Source organism: Erythrolamprus reginae, chromosome 1 (assembly GCF_031021105.1).
Source record: "Erythrolamprus reginae isolate rEryReg1 chromosome 1, rEryReg1.hap1, whole genome shotgun sequence".
Lineage (NCBI taxonomy): Eukaryota > Metazoa > Chordata > Lepidosauria > Squamata > Dipsadidae > Erythrolamprus > Erythrolamprus reginae.
The window spans coordinates 54,352,759-54,370,666 of NC_091950.1; positions in this window are offsets into that span (position 1 = coordinate 54,352,759).

Below are 17,908 nucleotides of genomic sequence, written 5' to 3' on the forward strand. Positions count from 1 at the left end.
CAAAAAAAACGCAGCAGGAACCAGCTTTCAGGAAATTTAGTAAATATATATCCCAGTGGGATGAATGTTGAAGGAATGTTGCAGGCCTAAAAATATCCACTCATTTATTATTACTATTTAAATGTTTCAGCCTCTAAAATCAATTATGAGTGTAGACATTTTCACAAACTGAAAGAGGGTTAAATACTAGCAGATTAAATTCACAGTTAGGGATGGTCTTTTTAAAAATCATATCGGCCACAATGAGATGAATAAACCAAAGAAACCACCATTGTCCTCAGGGGGTAAAAAACTGGGAACAACTTAGGAAACCACTGTGGATATACACAGAAATATGTGTAAGATGCAGAAAATGGGTGAAATAGCTAAGGAAGAATACCTCCAAGGAGCTACTACCTGTAGAAATTAACAGACAAAACCCAAACAAGCAAAATTAAAGCTAACAAAATTAGATGAAAATAAAACTGGTTAAATAATCTCCCATGAGTTATATGCTGATGACTCTGGTTTAAGATGGATGAAGTGGCAAAGCTTTGGATATTGACCTAGGGCTTATCCTGTTCAATATATTTATAACTGACTTGGATAAGGGATTAGAAACTATCATCTTCAAATAAATAGATGGACTTAAAAATAAGGTATAGCAACACTCTTAAAGGACACCATTAAGCTTCAGGAAGATCTTGGCAATCTGGAAGAATGGATAGAAACCAGAAATATGGATTTTAACTTAAGTAGTGATGGGCCAACCCAACGATGTTCGGGTTTGGCGAGTTTGGCTGAACTTGCTGTGAATTTTGGGTGAGTTCGCCAAAACCAAAACCAAAACTGAACACTCTGTGACGTCAAAGCTCTGCCCCCAGAATCCCATTGTGGGATTTCCCAGCTCCTTTTGCTGAAAGGACCTCCATTTGTTTGCTTAGAAGAGAGGGCAAAGGCATCACTGGTTCTATAGTGTAATGGTTAGCAGTCCGGACTTTGAAGCCAGTGATCTGGGTTCAAATCTTTTTTTAATTTTTTTTAATTTTTTAATTTTTATTTTTTTAATTATTATTATTATTAGTAGTAGTGGTAGTAGTAGTGGTAGTAGTAGTGGTAGTAGTATTAGTATTATTAGTATTATTATTGTTATCATCATCATCATCATCATCATGCTTCTTTATATAATAAAAGGAGTTTGGGTCCTTTAATGCTTTCTTAGTGGGAAAAAAAGAAAGCATTAATAACAATAGTGATGATAATACTAATAATACTACTACTAATAATAATAATAATAAATAAATAAAAAAAATTTAAAAAATTAAAAAAGGAGGTTCCACTGAGATTTGAACCCGGATCGCTGGATTCAAAGTCCAGACTGCTAAACATTACACTATAGAACTGGCCATGCTTCTGCCCTATCTTCCAAGCAAGTAAAGGGAGGTGAGGAAGAAGTATATGTGACGTCAAAGCTCTGCCCCTGGAATTCCATCGTGGGGTTTCCCAGCTCCTTTTGCTTGTAGCGCAGCAAGCAAGGGATTCACTGCCCAGTTACTGTGTGGGCATGGCCATGGTGGGTGTGGCCCAGTTGGCTTCCTGCACCATAGTGTGTTTGTGCATTTTTACCCTCTTGGGCTGCGTAGACTTTGTTTGAGCCTCCAGGAGGATGAAAATGACCTCCCCCCCAGAGGACCTCCAAAGACCAAAAATGGGCCCAGAACGTCCGGTATGCCTGTTTTTCATCCTCCCTGAGCCTTCGCACATGCCCTGAACTTCACTGCATCCAAAACGGGCTGCATGGGGACTCCTGGGAGGGGTGGGAGGGGTGGGCAGGGCCAGCCAGAAGTCGGGGTTTTCTGAACTGCATAGAATCTTAGCTAGTGGTTCTCCCAAACCACTAGCTAACCACAGATATATAACCACCTCTGCTTATATATCTCTTCATGGTGCTTTGCAGCTCTCTCTAAGCAGTTTACGGACTCAGTATATTATCCCTAACAATCTGGGTCCTCACTTTACCAACCTTGGGAGGATGGAAGGCTGCATCAACCTTGAGCCATTCAGGATCTAAAAGGATTCTGAAAAGGAACGCAAAGTTAGCTTGCAATATTGCATTCCAAACATTTATTTATTTTATTTTATTTATTTGTTTTGTCAAATACATATTGGTGTATACAAAGATATAATATGACACTAGTAAAAGAGAAACATTAGGACAGGGGACGAAAGGCACCAGCATAGCTCTGGGATGCTGTGGGAGTGGATTCCTACATGGATTCAATTAGCTGATCTCCTTTCTCCCACCAAGTCCTCCCTAAAGAATCCCATGTTCATCTTCAGTCCAAAATAATTGCCCTCTTCGTGGAGTATTTGTCCATCTGATAACCAAAGATCCATTGAAGGCCAAAGTGCACAGGATTTAAATCTGCTGGATCATTGGCTTTTTTTCCACACCACCTGAATTAGCTGGATCTAAGCTTTTACATAGTAGTCATTCCATTCACTGCATAACATATACCTATATTTTGATAACTAAATTAATAATGTTAAAAAACCTGAAAAATACCCGCAAGACATTCATACTGTAATGCAGAAAATCTTGGAATTTAAATTTGAAATGAAGCCTTATCTATTTTTATTAGGTATAATCTCATAAAAAATTAACAAGAAATATCACAATTTAATGAGACATATGCTTATAGCAGCAAGAATACATTTTGGTCAACACTGGAAGAAAGATTCAAATCTGACAATTGGAAACTTAAACTTGAGAGAATATGCAGCAATGGCAAAACTAACCGTATACTTACAAATTATTATTTTTTAGAAACAATGGTTCCCATATATACAACATATAATGCAGCACTGGAAATACAGTGGTATCTCTACCTAAGAACGCCTCTACTTAAGAACTTTTCTATCTCTATGTCTTAAGCAAACTATAGAAATATAATTTGTAATTTTAAAATGCAAAATGAAATTGTATTGTATCTGTAATAACAATTATATGGATTATCTTCTTTTTAACAATAAAAGTTTAATAAATTTTTAAAAAAGAACTTTTCTAGATAGGAACTGAGTGTTCAAGATTTTTTTGCCTCTCCTTAAGAAGCATTTTTTACTTAAGAACCCGAGCCCAGAAAAATTTCCCAGGAAATTTGAGAGCGGCACGAAGGCCCAGCCAGTTTCCTGCCATTCCCCCTTTAATCCCAGCCATTGCGGGCTTTTCTGGGCTGCCAGAGGAACCTTTCGGTGGTGCTTAACGAGGCTTTGGCAGCCCAGAGCAAACAGAGCATTTTCCTTTCTATGGACGCTTGGAGAGGGGAGCGAGGTTGCCTCCCGGAGCGTCTAGGTGTAGAAAGGCAAAAGGGGGCACTTTGCCCCAGCTGGATCAACTTGGCTTCAGCCAAACTGAGGAGTCACAACAGTGAAGGAAAGGCGCTGGCTATAAAGCGAGCGAGGGGAGGGGAGCCCTTAAGCATGGGAAGGAAGAGGAAGCAGCTAGCAGCAACAGCACCCGCCTTTTGATCAAAGTAGCAGGAGGTTCCCCCCTCTCGCCCTCATGGGTTTCTCTCTCTGGCACAGTCTATGGGAGGCAGCCTCACACCGTGTGTATGGGAGTGTGCTCCTCCTCGCCGCCTCAGAGTCCCTCTTTTTTTTTAAGTCTTAAAGTTTTGGATGTTTGGATTCCCCTCACCTCACCTTCCTTTGGCAGCGACTGTCCTCCTCCTCTTTTTCCTCCTCCTCCCACCCAAATTCCGAGCTTTTATTTCTTTCCTAATGGGTTTGCACGGATTATTTGCTTTTAGATTGATTCCTATGGGAAAAATTGCTTCTACTTACAAACGTTTCTACTTAAGAACCTGGTCACAGAACGAATTAAGTTCTTAAGTAGAGGTACCACTGTATAACCATTTATAATATGGCTTTTGGGTAGGGGAGGAGATTTACAAATATCGCAAATTAGCAAATTTACCAAAAGGGAAGAGTCAGAAATGAATATGTTTATGGTTATTATTGTTGTTTAATATTATTATGATTTGTCACAGGGTTAGCCAGATGTTTACACTGGAATTAGTCCTTCTGTCTACCTATCCTTACCAAGGACCTGGTATGCACAGATTTTGTTTGACAGTGTTAAAGTTATTGTGACAAGATGTAAGGACCAAATACAAGATAGGCAGTACTGAGTTGCTACTGCACTTAACAATTAATAAATACAAGTAATCTAAATCTCACCAGCAATGCTGGGGGGGGGGGGAGGGAGGGAGTTTGTCCTTGGATGGACATGTGGCATGTAACAAATTAGCCTGGATTCTCTCTTGTGCTTCTGCCTCCTCCAAATACTAAAGAAAAATGGAGTCTGGGTTCCCAGCATGCAGTTGTCTTGAGAGTGCAAAATAATATAGATTGGTATTTGTCCCTCCTGCCTCATAGATGGGGCAGGAAAAATTAAAAATTATATGCTAGGGCATGATAGTGATACAACACTATCCGCAGTCTGCATTGGTTGCCGATCAGTTTACGGTCACAATTCAAAGTGTTGGTTATGACCTATAAAGCCCTTCATGGCACCGGACCAGATTATCTCCGGGACCACCTTCTGCCCCGTGAGTCCCAGCGGCCAGTTAGGTCCCACAGAGTGGGCCTTCTCCGGGTCCCATCAACTAAACAATGTGTTTGGCGGGACCCAGGGGAAGAGCCTTCTCTGTGGCGGCCCCAGCCCTCTGGAACCAACTCCCCCCAGAGATTAGAATAGCTCCCACCCTCCTTGCCTTTTGTAAACTCCTTAAAACCCACCTCTGCCATCAGGTATGGGGGAACTGAGATATTCTTTCCCCCTAGGCTTCTACAATTTATGCATGGTATGTTTTTATGTATGATTGGTTTTATAATAAGGGTTTTTAGCTGTGTTAGTATTGGATTGTCACATGCTGTTTTTACCACTGTTGTTAGCCGCCCCGAGTCCACGGAGAGGGGCAGCATACAAATCCAATAAATAAATAAAATAAATAAATAAATAAACATTTTTTTTCAATACATTGAAGGGTCTTATACAAGTAACCATCAAACTTTTTCAGTCTGGAACAACCTACCTATCCTTGAAATGAAATACTGATAAAGTAATGAACTTTTATCTTTGTCTCATTAAAAAAGCAGTGCTCGAACTGAGAGATTATTATTATTATTATTATTATTATTATTATTATTATTATTATTATTATTATCATTATTTATTAGATTTGTACGCCGCCCCTCTCTGCAGCCTCGGGGCGGTTCATAACACCTGCAATGGTTGGAAGTGCTCATGCACACAAATAAATTTAGAAAGAATGAGGTGGAAAACTCTGACAAAAACTTGTCACTAATCACTATACGACCACTCACTCCTAAGAATGAGTAGGGGCTTGTTGTGATTTGTTTGTTGAATTAGGTCTAATAGTTCTGATATTGTGGGTACTGTATCTCATTTCTGAAATTACACATCAACAGGTTTGTTTCATGGGGCTTTAGGAGGGTTTTTTTCTCTTTAAAGATAATAAATCTCTGTACAATAATGATCTTGCACTTTACTTGTTTGTTTTAGGTGGAAAGTGGAGAAAATTGGAAACAGGCCAATATAACAAATCAGATAGGCAGATTATGGATCACTGTATTATGAGATAATATTATTACCACTAGACTTTAAGTGGACAAAGGACAAATCAAAAGGGAAATATTGTTGGCATATAATTTAATTTTATTATTCTAGCATACAGAGAAACACTTCATTACAGCCTGTTCATTTATATGGAGAAAATTATAAACCAAACATTTTTGCCCATTTGAATGGATGAATTGTTGTAGATAATTGTGAAAATTTGTGACTATTGTTTATTATTTCAATTTATATAGCCACCTATTTTAAGTACATGACTCTGAGCAGTTTATAGCAATTAAAACCAACATAATATAGCACTTACCCCTGAAGGATGGTGATGATTAGGTCCTTCTGTCCTTCTTCTCAGATGACCAGCCCTCCTGACCCAAACACACCAACACGTTTTGTTTTGCTTTTGTTTTAATTAAAATAATAGTCCTTTGAATAAAATAAGATTAAACAGTAAAACTATAAGCAACCAACACCAGTGCAGTGAGCATGCAAACAATAACACAGCAAGCAGTGTATTTATATATAGCTAATAATAATTAATAATAATAATAATAATAATTAATAGTAATAATAGTAACAACAACAACAACAACAACAACAACAGGCTTTTGCAAGTGAGGCAGACAGTTAAAGAAGAGAAGCATGCATTAGCTGACTATGTGAAGGAGAGCAAAGAGTCAGAGTTGATAGAGATCAACAATAGGAAGCTTCTCAAGGTGAAGTAAACTAAGGACCAGTACAGAAAAACTGTAACTCAATGTCATATGGACAGTTGGCGGAACAAAGCATTGCATGGCCAGTTCTTGGAGAAGATTGAAGGCAAAGTGGATAAAGAAAAGACCTTGTCATGGCTTACAAATAGAACACTCAAAAAGAAGACAGAAGGACTAATACTGGTGGCACAAGAACAGGCCATTAGAACAAATGCTGTCAATCACATACTCAGCTGCTGCAAAAAGATCACACAGACTGACTACAAGCATAGACATGATACTGTGGCACAGATGATCCACTGGAACTTGTGCCGGAACTACCATTTACCCATGGCAAAGAACTGGTGGGATCATAAGCCCGAAAAAGTGGTCAAAAATGAGCAAGCAAAACTACTGTGGGACTTCTGACTTCAGACTGACCGAATTCTGAAACATAACACACCAGACATCCTGATTGTGGAGAAAAAGAAAGTATGGATCATCGACATCGCAATCCCAGGGGACAGCAGAATTGAGGAGAAGCAGCTAGAGAAATTAGTGAAATACAAAGATCTAAAAATCGAGCTGCAACGACTCTGGCATAAGCCAGTGAAAGTGATCCCAGTGGTACTTGGCACGCTGGGCACAGTGCCAAAGGATCTCAGCGGACATTTGAAAACCATAGGAATTGACAAAATCTCCATCTGTCAATTGCAAAAGGGATCAGCAAACATAATTCGCCACTACATCACACAGTTCTAGGTGCTTGGGAAGCGCCCGACTGGTGATGAAATACGAAATCCAGCATAGTGATCTCGTTTGCTGTGTTGTATTGACATAATAATAATAATAATAATAATAATAATAATAATAATAATAATAATAATAGTTATTATTATTATTATTGTTATTATTATTGTTGTTGTTGTTGTTTCTTTACAGAATCAGACGATCCAAAGTGCAAACTCTGTAAAGAAACAGATGAAACAATCGATCACATACTCAGCTGCTGCAAAAAGATCGCAAAGACTTACTACAAGCATGTTCAGTGTTTAACAGGCAAGGTTCCGGCCAGCTAATCTGAAACATTGCTAATGTTGCAACAGGATGAAGGAGATGTGTGCTGTGCTGAAAATTCCATATCAAGAGCCAGGTGTGAGATTTAAGCTCACATTGCATATATCCTGAGTATACTCAATAAGCATGGAACATGGTGATCTAAGAATGCTGACTGATAGGTCTCTACCCATCAGTGATTATATTTTGTGGTGATATAATCCTTCTCTGAATCCAAATGGGGGAAACTGCCTCCCAAAGTGACAAGGTACACCCCTTTGTGGCATATGGCTTACCTGAAGGGCAGTGGTGGGATTAATTATTTTTTACTATCGGTTCTGTGGGCGTGGCTTGGTAGGCATGGCATGGCCTTGTGGTCATGGCAGGGGTAGAGTACTATAAAGTCTCCATTCCCTCCTCACTCCATGAGAAAGATTACTGCAAAATCCCCATTTCCTCTTGATCAGCTGGCACTCGAGAGGCAGAGAATAGATGGAATGGGGCCAGTTAGAGGTGCTATTTATGGGTTCTCCGAACTGCTCAAAATTTCCACTACTGGTTCTCCAGAACTGGTGGGAACCTGCTGAAACCCACCTGTTCTTCAGGGACTGTACATGTCTAAAAGAGCCACAGTGTGCAAGAGATGTTGCTTCTTTCAAGTATAAGTACAATTCTGCTTTGATTTGAAAATCTGCCTGAAATGCACGACCGGCGGCTTAAACCACCAGCCAAAATTGCCCCAGGAGCAGGGGGACGCTGCGCGCGGCTCTATTGAGCCCCGAATCTCCTGGTTCCGAAAAACCCAGAAATTCGGCTTTTGGCAGCGTGCCAGGTCATCGTGCTGCCTCCTGGGAGACAGGGGAGGTCCTGGATCGCCCTATTTAAGGGCGATCTGAACAGGAGCTCCTCCTTGCCTGCAGCTTTCTGGAAGCGAACACCCGCCCACCCTCCGCTATTAACAGTGTGTCCTAAGGAGGTCTCCTCGGGGCCGAATAGGAATTTTTTGCATCCTCCCCTTTAGAGGCGGCCGTTTTTTCGCCTATTCCACACTGACGGTACGGACTGGATTGGTTAGATGTCAGTATAGGCCTCCTTCTGGTCATTGGGGTTTGGCAGGTTAGGGGCAGAAATGGGCAATTAGAAGCAACTGTGCATGCTCCTTTGGGCATCCTTTAAAGGGTGATGGACCGCCTCTCTCCAGGAACTAGAGGTTGGAACAACTTCGGGGATTGGAGAGAGGATGTCCATGGGAATCACCGGATCCAATTTCCCACGGGGATTGGAGGATGAACTCCTCCCACACGACGAAGGGGCGTGGCTTGGATCCAGGTGAAGGTGGCTACCTTCACCTGGTTCAGCAAGGAGTTTTTGCCCAATGTTGCCAAGGAAGTTTCTGGTAGGAATTTCCGCCCCATTAGTTTTGGCCTCTGCAGGTCCTTAGTTATGTTGAATTTAAATATTTAAATTTACGCATTTAAAGTTACGTTATTTAAATTTATGCTAATTTAATAAAATGACCCTTATTTAATCCACAATATGCCTCAGCGTCTTTACTTCGCTTCCGGGGCAATGGGGGGTGTTTCAATCCAACACCCAACATACAGTAGTTTTGTAGTGTACTACATTTAAATATAAGAAACGTAGTTTTAGTGATTCAGCACATACTTTGTATGTGAAAGGTCTAAATTTACTTCATAACATCCCATTGAAACATCTTCAGTAGACGGTTTAGGAAAAGAGAGAGATTTTATTATGATGGTGTTCTTTTGAAAAGCTATTACTGGCTAGGTGGACAGTAAGCTTTCCATTATTTCATATTGTAGTAATATTGGCCTACTTACAAGTTTGTGATAAGGATTACTGAGTTTCTATATTGCAATAGCTTTAATTCTCTAAATTCTAACATAAAGGATTTATAACTGCATGATCCCACATTTAAAGAGCAATGAGTCATATGGAGAGAAATTTATCCCTGATATTTTAAACATTTTATCTTTATCTTCTTTATTTTTTTTATCACAGTTAATGTTCAGACCTTTTTTTAAGAGTTCTGAACCAATGCCAACAATTTCAATAAATTTTGCAAACAGACATTTGCAAAACAGAAGAAACTCAGTCATGAACAAATGGATTTTGACTCTTACAGCGATCAAGTCTTCAAAATATTGTTTGTTTGTCTTGCAAGTTGAGGGAAAAGTTGTCTCTCATTAGAAATACATGTCAAAACCCCCCACAGAATTAGTTGTGTTCAATTCCTAATTGAACAGTTGGCTTCTGATCAAGCTTAGGCAATAACCAGCCAAAGCCCCTCAGGATGGCAGTAAATACAGTGTGACCTCTCTTTTTTTCATTTTCCCCATAATAGGTCACAAATTAATGTTATATTAGTGAAATATTTTTTTGACTTGCATAGCCAGGAGCATAAGGGGGAAGAAACTGAATTCAAAAAAATAGTGTTCGAGTGAGATGATAAAGATATAGGGGGTGAAAATATTAAGCATATTATTTCTGTGGGCGTGGCTTGGTAGGCATGGCATGGCCTTGTGGTCGTGGCATAACCCCACTCGGTTAAAGACCTTGGCCCACTTGGTTAAAGACCTTGGTATACTAATAACAAAAGATTTAAGTGCCAAAGCCCACTGCAACAATATAGCCAAGAAGGCTTCAAGAGTTGTAAACCTAATCCTACGTAGCTTCTGCTCTGGCAAACTCACACTACTTACCAGAGCTTACAAAACTTTTGCCAGACCCATCCTCGAATACAGCTCATCTGTTTGGAACCCATATTGCATCTCAGACATTAACATCCTTGAAAATGTCCAAAGATACTTCACCAGAAGAGCCCTTCACTCCTCCACTCAAAATAGAATACCCTATGAGACTAGACTTTCAATCCTGGGCCTAGAAAGTTTAGAACTAAGACGCCTTAAACAAGATCTAAGTATTGTCCACAAGATCATATGCTGCAATGTCCTGCCTGTCGGCGAATACTTCAGCTTCAACCACAACAACATAAGAACACACAACAGATTTAAATTTAACATTAACCACTCCAAACTTGACTGTAAAAAATATGACTTCAGTAACCGAGTTGTTGAAGCATGGAACTCATTACCGGACTCCATAGTGTCATCCCCAAACCCACAACACTTTACCCTTAGATTATCTATGGTTGACCTATCCAGATTCCTAAGAGGTCAGTAAGGGGCGAGTACAAGTGCACTAGAGTGCCTTCCGTCCCCTGTCCTATTGCTCTCCTATATCTCTTATACCTTTTTTCTATTCCTATATCTCTTCTTCTATTCTTTCATTGATATGTTCTATTACTATACCTTCTTTTCTATTATTTCTTAGATATATTTTACTATGAGTATCTCCTCTATAACCTTCATCATGTATTTTATTATGTGTATATAGATATATACCCACTAAAACCCTCATTGTGTATTAGACAAAATAGATAGATAGATAGATAGATAGATAGATAGATAGATAGATAGATAGATAGATAGATAGATAGATAGATAGAAACAAACAAGCAAACAAACAAACAAATAAATAAATTTTTAAAATATCTAATGGTGACTAACCACTGTTTAGATTTCTTGCATAATCTTCATTCTAAAACATTTCTCTCACAGGAAAAGCTAAGAAACATTTCTACCAAGTAATAACGTAATGCAATTTTTTCCCTGTTTTCTTCAAAGGGATTTGTACCTAGCCCCCCTACATAGACCGGTGCCAGCTGCAGCAAGCTGGAAAAGAATTATCTGCACCGATGTATCATCAGTGATCTAAAACATTTAATACAGAAATATTGTCTAAAGGACATTATGGCTGTGACACAAGCTGAGAGAAAATAGCACCTTAAGTTATCTGCTAACCAGAGTCACTTGGCACTTTTAACCCACTTGGATAAATGAAGGTTCGGGAAGCCACAGGAGGGTATAATTAATCTTAGCTCTCCTTTCCCTGTCCCTCCTTTCATTTTAAAAATATTAAGCACAAACCACTGAACACACTAATGTAGAACCATTATAGAAACTCCTTCACACAGAGCTGTGGTAAACATGCAGCCATTTCCCTTGGGTTCTTTCCCTGCCGTTACTTCAAGTAGTAATTCATCAGCAAACTACTTAAATGAAATATTGTCTACTATACCTACATCTGTTTTACCATATTGTCTACTTTTTAGAAGATACTTGGATCCCAATCTGTCTACCTATAGGAAAAGATAAAAATCTCCCACTTCAGCCATGTATTTTCAATTATTTGTTTTCACAAAGATTTACCGGGAAATGGACATTAACAGTCCTTTGAAATTTCCCATCAAAGTTTGTAGCTCTTATAGTAACTGTTCTATGCATTGGCTCCAGTAATTTTCCAAGACTCCAAAGCCCACTTCTTGAAATAATATTCACTTAATAAATGAATCTTTTGCAAAGTAAATGCCAAGTGGCAAGAATAATACAGTTTATCTCGGTTTGAAAGGCAAACTCTCTTGGAAGCATGTCAACATTCCATTCCTCGGCCAGTTCTTAGATTACATGGCTATAAATCAAAGCTTAAAGTCAATTAGCTGACCGCACTTCATTATAAACACACCAATGCAGTTTTCAGCTCATTCTGAAAGGCACAGCTCATGCTTTTTACACTTTTGTTCAAGAACGCCACAAAATCTCAGCCATTCTTTGTCCAAAGTTGTCAGACCACACCTCCCCTTTCTACTGTATCCTGGAAGTGACATCACACAATCCGCTTAGGTACTACTGTAGATTAATACTTTTTACCTTGGATTTCTTCTCATCTTTTGGGCATCTTTCTATAGCGTGGATCGATCCACTCACCTCCTGATAAGTCTCCCATACTATCTGACAGAGCCTAACTTCCCATTGTAACATCAGCCCCCTCTGGCACTCCAAAATCACTGTCTGCCTCACTCTCGGCTTCCATTTCCTCTGACAGCCTGTCTAACCAGGATATCTTGAGGGACCTGGCTCATCGTGTTCAGAATCAGGCATGGCCTGAGGAGGAGAAGGATCACTCACAACAGTAACTAGCTGGAAATACTTCTGGAACATAACACTTTGGACCAGACCCTTCAGTAATAGTTTTACTTCATTGCTTTGTTGACTTTTTGGGAAGGCCTGCCTTCATAGATTGTGAACACCCCAACACTGGAGACCGTCAAGAAGAGACTATGTCTGGGATGGTATAAGGTCTCCTGCACCAGAAGGATGTTGGACTAGAAGACCCATATGGTCCCTTCCAAACTATTAAAAAAATAAAACTGAAACCATTGTTTTTTAAACTGATTTATCAAGCAACTTTTGAGGAAACAACAAAATAGTTATGCTCTATAGTTAGTACATTGAAAAAATCAATTGTGTCATGGGAATCCATTGTAATAGTGATTCTTCCAATATGATCTCAGATTTGTTTTCTGGAATGGCCTCAACTAGGGATATTGTTGTAAGATGAATTGGAAGGCATGTCATTTCACTGAACTAGGAGGAGGGAAATCACTATTCACCCAGGCTTAGCAAGTTTTTAATATGCTCAATGGGATTTTTAGTACATTAAAATTGTTAATTGATAAACTATTGGTCATTTGTGTGTAACCCACATTTTCATAACAATTTTGTCTTCCCCTCCTTTCCTCACCTCACCCCAATTCAAATCCTATATCAGTTAGTTACCTTTGCCTATGATATAAGTGAAAAATGTCTGATGAAAGTTTTTGCCTCTTAATAAAATGTCCGGGACCGCCTTCTGCTGCACGAATCCCAGCGACCAGTTAGGTCCCACAGAGTGGGTCTTCTCCGGGTCTGGTCAACTAAACAATGCTGCTTGGTGGGACCCAGGGGAAGAGCCTTCTCTGTGGCGGCCCCGGCCCTCTGGAACCAACTCCCCCCAGAGATTAGAATTGCCCCCACCCTCCTTGCCTTTCGTAAGCTACTTAAAACCCACCTCTGCCGCCAGGCATGGGGGAATTGAGATACCCTTTCCCCCTAGGCCTTTACAATTTTATGCATGGTATGTCTGTATGTCTGTTTGGTTTTTATTATAGTGGGTTTTAATTGTTTTTAGTATTATATTATTATTATATGCTGTCTTATTATTGCTGTTAGCCGCCCCGAGTCTTCGGAGAGGGGCGGCATACAAATCCAATAAATAAATAAAATAAATAAAATGTATTAATTGAAAAAGGTGTCATTAGATTCCTATTAATTATTTATTTATTTTCTTACTTACTTATTTACTTACTTACTTATTATTTATTTATTGCCATTTATTTATTTATTTACTGTTTATTTGCTTGCTTGCTTGTTTGTTTGTTTATTTATTATTATTTCACCATCATATTCTCCTCATGACTCATTCATGTTTGGTAATCAGATGCTTGAGGGAATGTCTAAGCATGCTTGTATATAAAGACATACTGTACATGTAAAGTCTATCTAAGTGAAAAGAAACTGTCAAAAGAGGCAAGAATATAGCTGAATTACCAATCTTGAGAAAATGGCATGGTTACTTTAAGGAGCTTCAAATAGTTTGTTTCTGCCCTCAGCATGTTCTGAAGCACCTTTTTTGAAGCGAATCCAAATGCCCTATTTGATAGTGTGAGATTAATTTTCCATCTATTAAAAAGACCACCTGTTTTTTAACCGAGAATCTTAACTTGAACAAAAATCAAGAATCATTCAAGAAGCAATTAAACTGACATAATCTTCACCTCTCTTTCATTTGAGTACAAGTTTGTTTCATGTGGTTTCTGCCCCAATTATATATTATTCTAGACTTCTGTTTATTATATTTAATATTTCTGCTTTTAAAAATATTCCTTAATGGCTAGCTCTGATGCACATTAATTATCTTTAAAAATGATATTTGTGGTTAAATACTATTTATAAATCATTTAAAATATACATCATTTTTCTAATAGAAAAAAATTCTGCCCTGAAACAACTATTCCATTCTAATCAGGTAAACATACATTTGCAAATTTATATTTAATAATTATTTTTCTGAGTGTCTGAAAAACTTTTCTTGATTCCAAGAAAATACCAAATAAGGGTTTTCAACTTGGCTTTGCTCTGTCAGTATCTATTCATGTTTTGGAACAGCAGTGATATAAGTTGTAGAGCAATATCTGCTTGACACACAACTGTGGCAAGGGGGGCATTCGCCCAGGTTCGCCTTGTGCACCAGTTGTGACCCTACTTGGACCGGGAGTCACTGCTCACAGTCACTCATGCCCTCATCACCTCAAGGCTCGACTACTGTAACGCTCTCTACATGGGGCTACCTTTGAAAAATGTTCGGAAACTTCAGATCGTGCAGAATGCAGCTGCGAGAGCAATCATGGGCTTTCCCAAATATTCCCATGTTACACCAACACTCCGCAGTCTGCATTGGTTGCCGATCAGTTTCCGATCACAATTCAAAGTGTTGGTTATGACCTATAAAGCCCTTCATGGCACCGGACCAGATTATCTCAGGGACTGCCTTCTGCCGCATGAATCCCAGTGACCAGTTAGGTCCCACAGAGTGGATCTTCTCTGGGTCCCATCAACTAAACAATGTTGCTTGGCGGGACCCAGGGGAAGAGCCTTCTCTGTGGTGGCCCCGGCCCTCTGGAACCAACTCCCCCCAGAGATTAGAATTGCCCCCACCCTCCTTGCCTTTCGTAAGCTACTTAAAACCCACTACTGCCGTCAGGAATGGGGGAACGGAGATCCTCTTTCCCCCTAGGCCTTTACAATTCTATGCATGGTATGTTTGTATGTACGTTTGGTTTTTATATTAATGGGTTTTTAATCGTTTTTAATATTAGATTACTATTGTACACTGTTTTATTGTTGCTGTTAGCTGCTCCGAGTCTCCGGAGAGGGGTGGCATACAAATCCAATAAATAAATAAATAATTAAATTAATAATCTAAATTCTATTCTACACAGAAAAATTCCATTCATGGGTGGTTTATACAGGTGGAAGGTGGGAAAGTGGTTCTTGTTCCTCCTTTCCTCCTGTTTGTGGTGTTTATATAATTAACAGGAATAAAACAAAACAAGCAAACAAAGCTAAAATAACAAAGTACAAAATAACATAATAAAATAACATCATGACAGGAATGAAATTAATGAAAAGGAGGACTAGGGAAAAGAAGGACTAGGGAAAAGAAGGACTAGGGGAGCAGTGATAACAGTTTTCCAATATCTCAGGGGTTGCCACAAAGAAGAGAGATTCAAGCTATTCTCCAAAGCACCTGAGGGTAGAACAAGAAGCAATGGATGGAAACTAATCAAGGAGAGGAGCAACTTAGAGCTAAGGAGAAAATTCCTGACAGTTAGAACAATTGATCAGTGGGACAGCTTGCCTCCAGAAGTTGTGAACGCTCCAACACTGGAATTTTTTAAGAAGATGTTGGATAACTATTTGTCTGAAGTGATGTAGTGTCTCCTGCCTATGCAGGAAGTTGGACTAGAAAACCTCCAAAGTCCCTTCCAACTCTTTTGTTATTATTAAATGATATAACAACATAAAACATTATATTAAAATGATATTCAGGATTTTTCCAAAAAAACCCTGATATGGATGACCTTTCATTCATATTTTAAAGATGAAAAGACATAGTGTTAAACACAGCTCCTATAAATGAAGGCATTCTTAGGGACATGATAATGCTAAACAAGATATACAGTAATACCTCGTCTTATGAACTTAATTGGTTCCGGAAGTAGGTTCATAAGGCGAAAAGTTCGTAAGACGAAACATTGTTTCCCATAGGAAACAATGTAAAAGCGATTAATGCGTGCAAAAAGAACAAAAATCACAAAAAAAGTTGATGGGGAATCCCAACATGACATCAAAGCTGTGCCCATGGAATTCCCTATTGGGATTCCCTACCTCCTTTCCAGCCTCCAGATCGGCCGAAAATGCCGCCGCCGATTGCAGAAACGGCGCTCCGCCAAGCGGCGGCGCCCGGCTGTAACCTTCTGAAACAGCCGGGCACTTCTTGGCAGCCTCCGGAACCCGAACCTGAACTTCCGGTTCGGCATTCAGGAGAATGCCAAGAAGCCCCCCGGCTGTTTCAGAAGGTGGCCTCCCAAACCCGAAAAGTTCGGGTTTGTGTTTGGGAGAATGCCGAGAAGCCCCCTGGCTGTTTTAAAAGGTGACAGACGGGCGGCAGCGCCCAGAGGAGTGCCACTTTGCAATCTGCGGTGGATTCGTAAGCTGAACAAAGTTTGTAAGAAGAGGCAAAAAAATTCCGAACCCCGGGTTCATATCATGAGGGGTTCGTATCACGAGGGGTTCGTATCCCGAGGTACCACTGTATATATATATAAAATGGAAGTTGTGAAGGATCTCCAGTTGATGTGGCAAGAAGAGCTGGAAAATAGCGGGCTCCAACGAGCCCCACAAAATCCAGCTGTTAACCGCTGTCAGGAGATCCTATGAGATCAAAACTGCCTCATAGGGTCAGTGAAGGAAGGAGAGGCACAATTTCCTTGTTAGATCCAAAGCAAGCTATCCCAAATGGCAGCAGAGCCAACAGCCATTTTCTGACAGTCACAAAGCTGGGACAACCAGGACCACAAGATTTGTGTTGGAGCGATTCAAGGGCAGAACATTGAAACTAGGTAAGATAATTACTAACTTTTATTCCAAGGACCTGATACAAGTGCAAGAATTTTAAAAGATAACTCCCAAGCCTAAAAAAGCAGTAACTAAATACATGGAGAAGGGGAAAAACTGAAAATCAAGAGGCAAAAGAAACCCAAGGGAACCTTTAAAACACAGAAAGCTTGAAAGGAGTTAAACAATTTGAAAGGTGATTTTCAGGAGAAACTGTTTTGTTTGTTTGCATTTCTAAACCCTCTGAATTTATCCAATTAGCAATTGTTTTTGACAGATGGTTTAACATTGGACATGGGAATAAGAGAGCCATCTACTGGAAGAAGAGAAGTACTACAGCTGCAGCATACTCAGTGAAAGTCAACCCAATACACAGAAAGTCTAATAGACGGAATAGAAGTAATAACATCTGGAGGATGGCCTGACCTTGACTCTATTGTTAGACGATGACTTGCATAATTTCAGAATATTTAATGAGTTTGTTTTTCTTTCTCTTTTTAAGATTTATAAAAGAAACTAACTTGCAAATAACTAAACTTTATTAAAATTGGCTACTGGATTATGGATTTGTTTAATGCACTCTTTGCATCTGTTTTTAGACAAAGGGAAAAATAGTACTATGAAATAAGTACTATTAAGAATACAAATCAAAATGGGCAAGAAAATGATTAAAAAACCTATCCAGATTTTTCAGGAGGCCCCTACAATCACCACTTCTAAATTATTGGAGAAATAATCTATCTTCTTGGAGAAGTTTGGAGAAATCATTTATGTGAGCCTAAATTGATTTTAAAAAATGAAATGCCATTGATGCCCAGCCACACATTTTAGAGGAGTAAACATAAAAATATATTGCCAAGTAATTGTATTTTAATGGCAACTTTTTAATT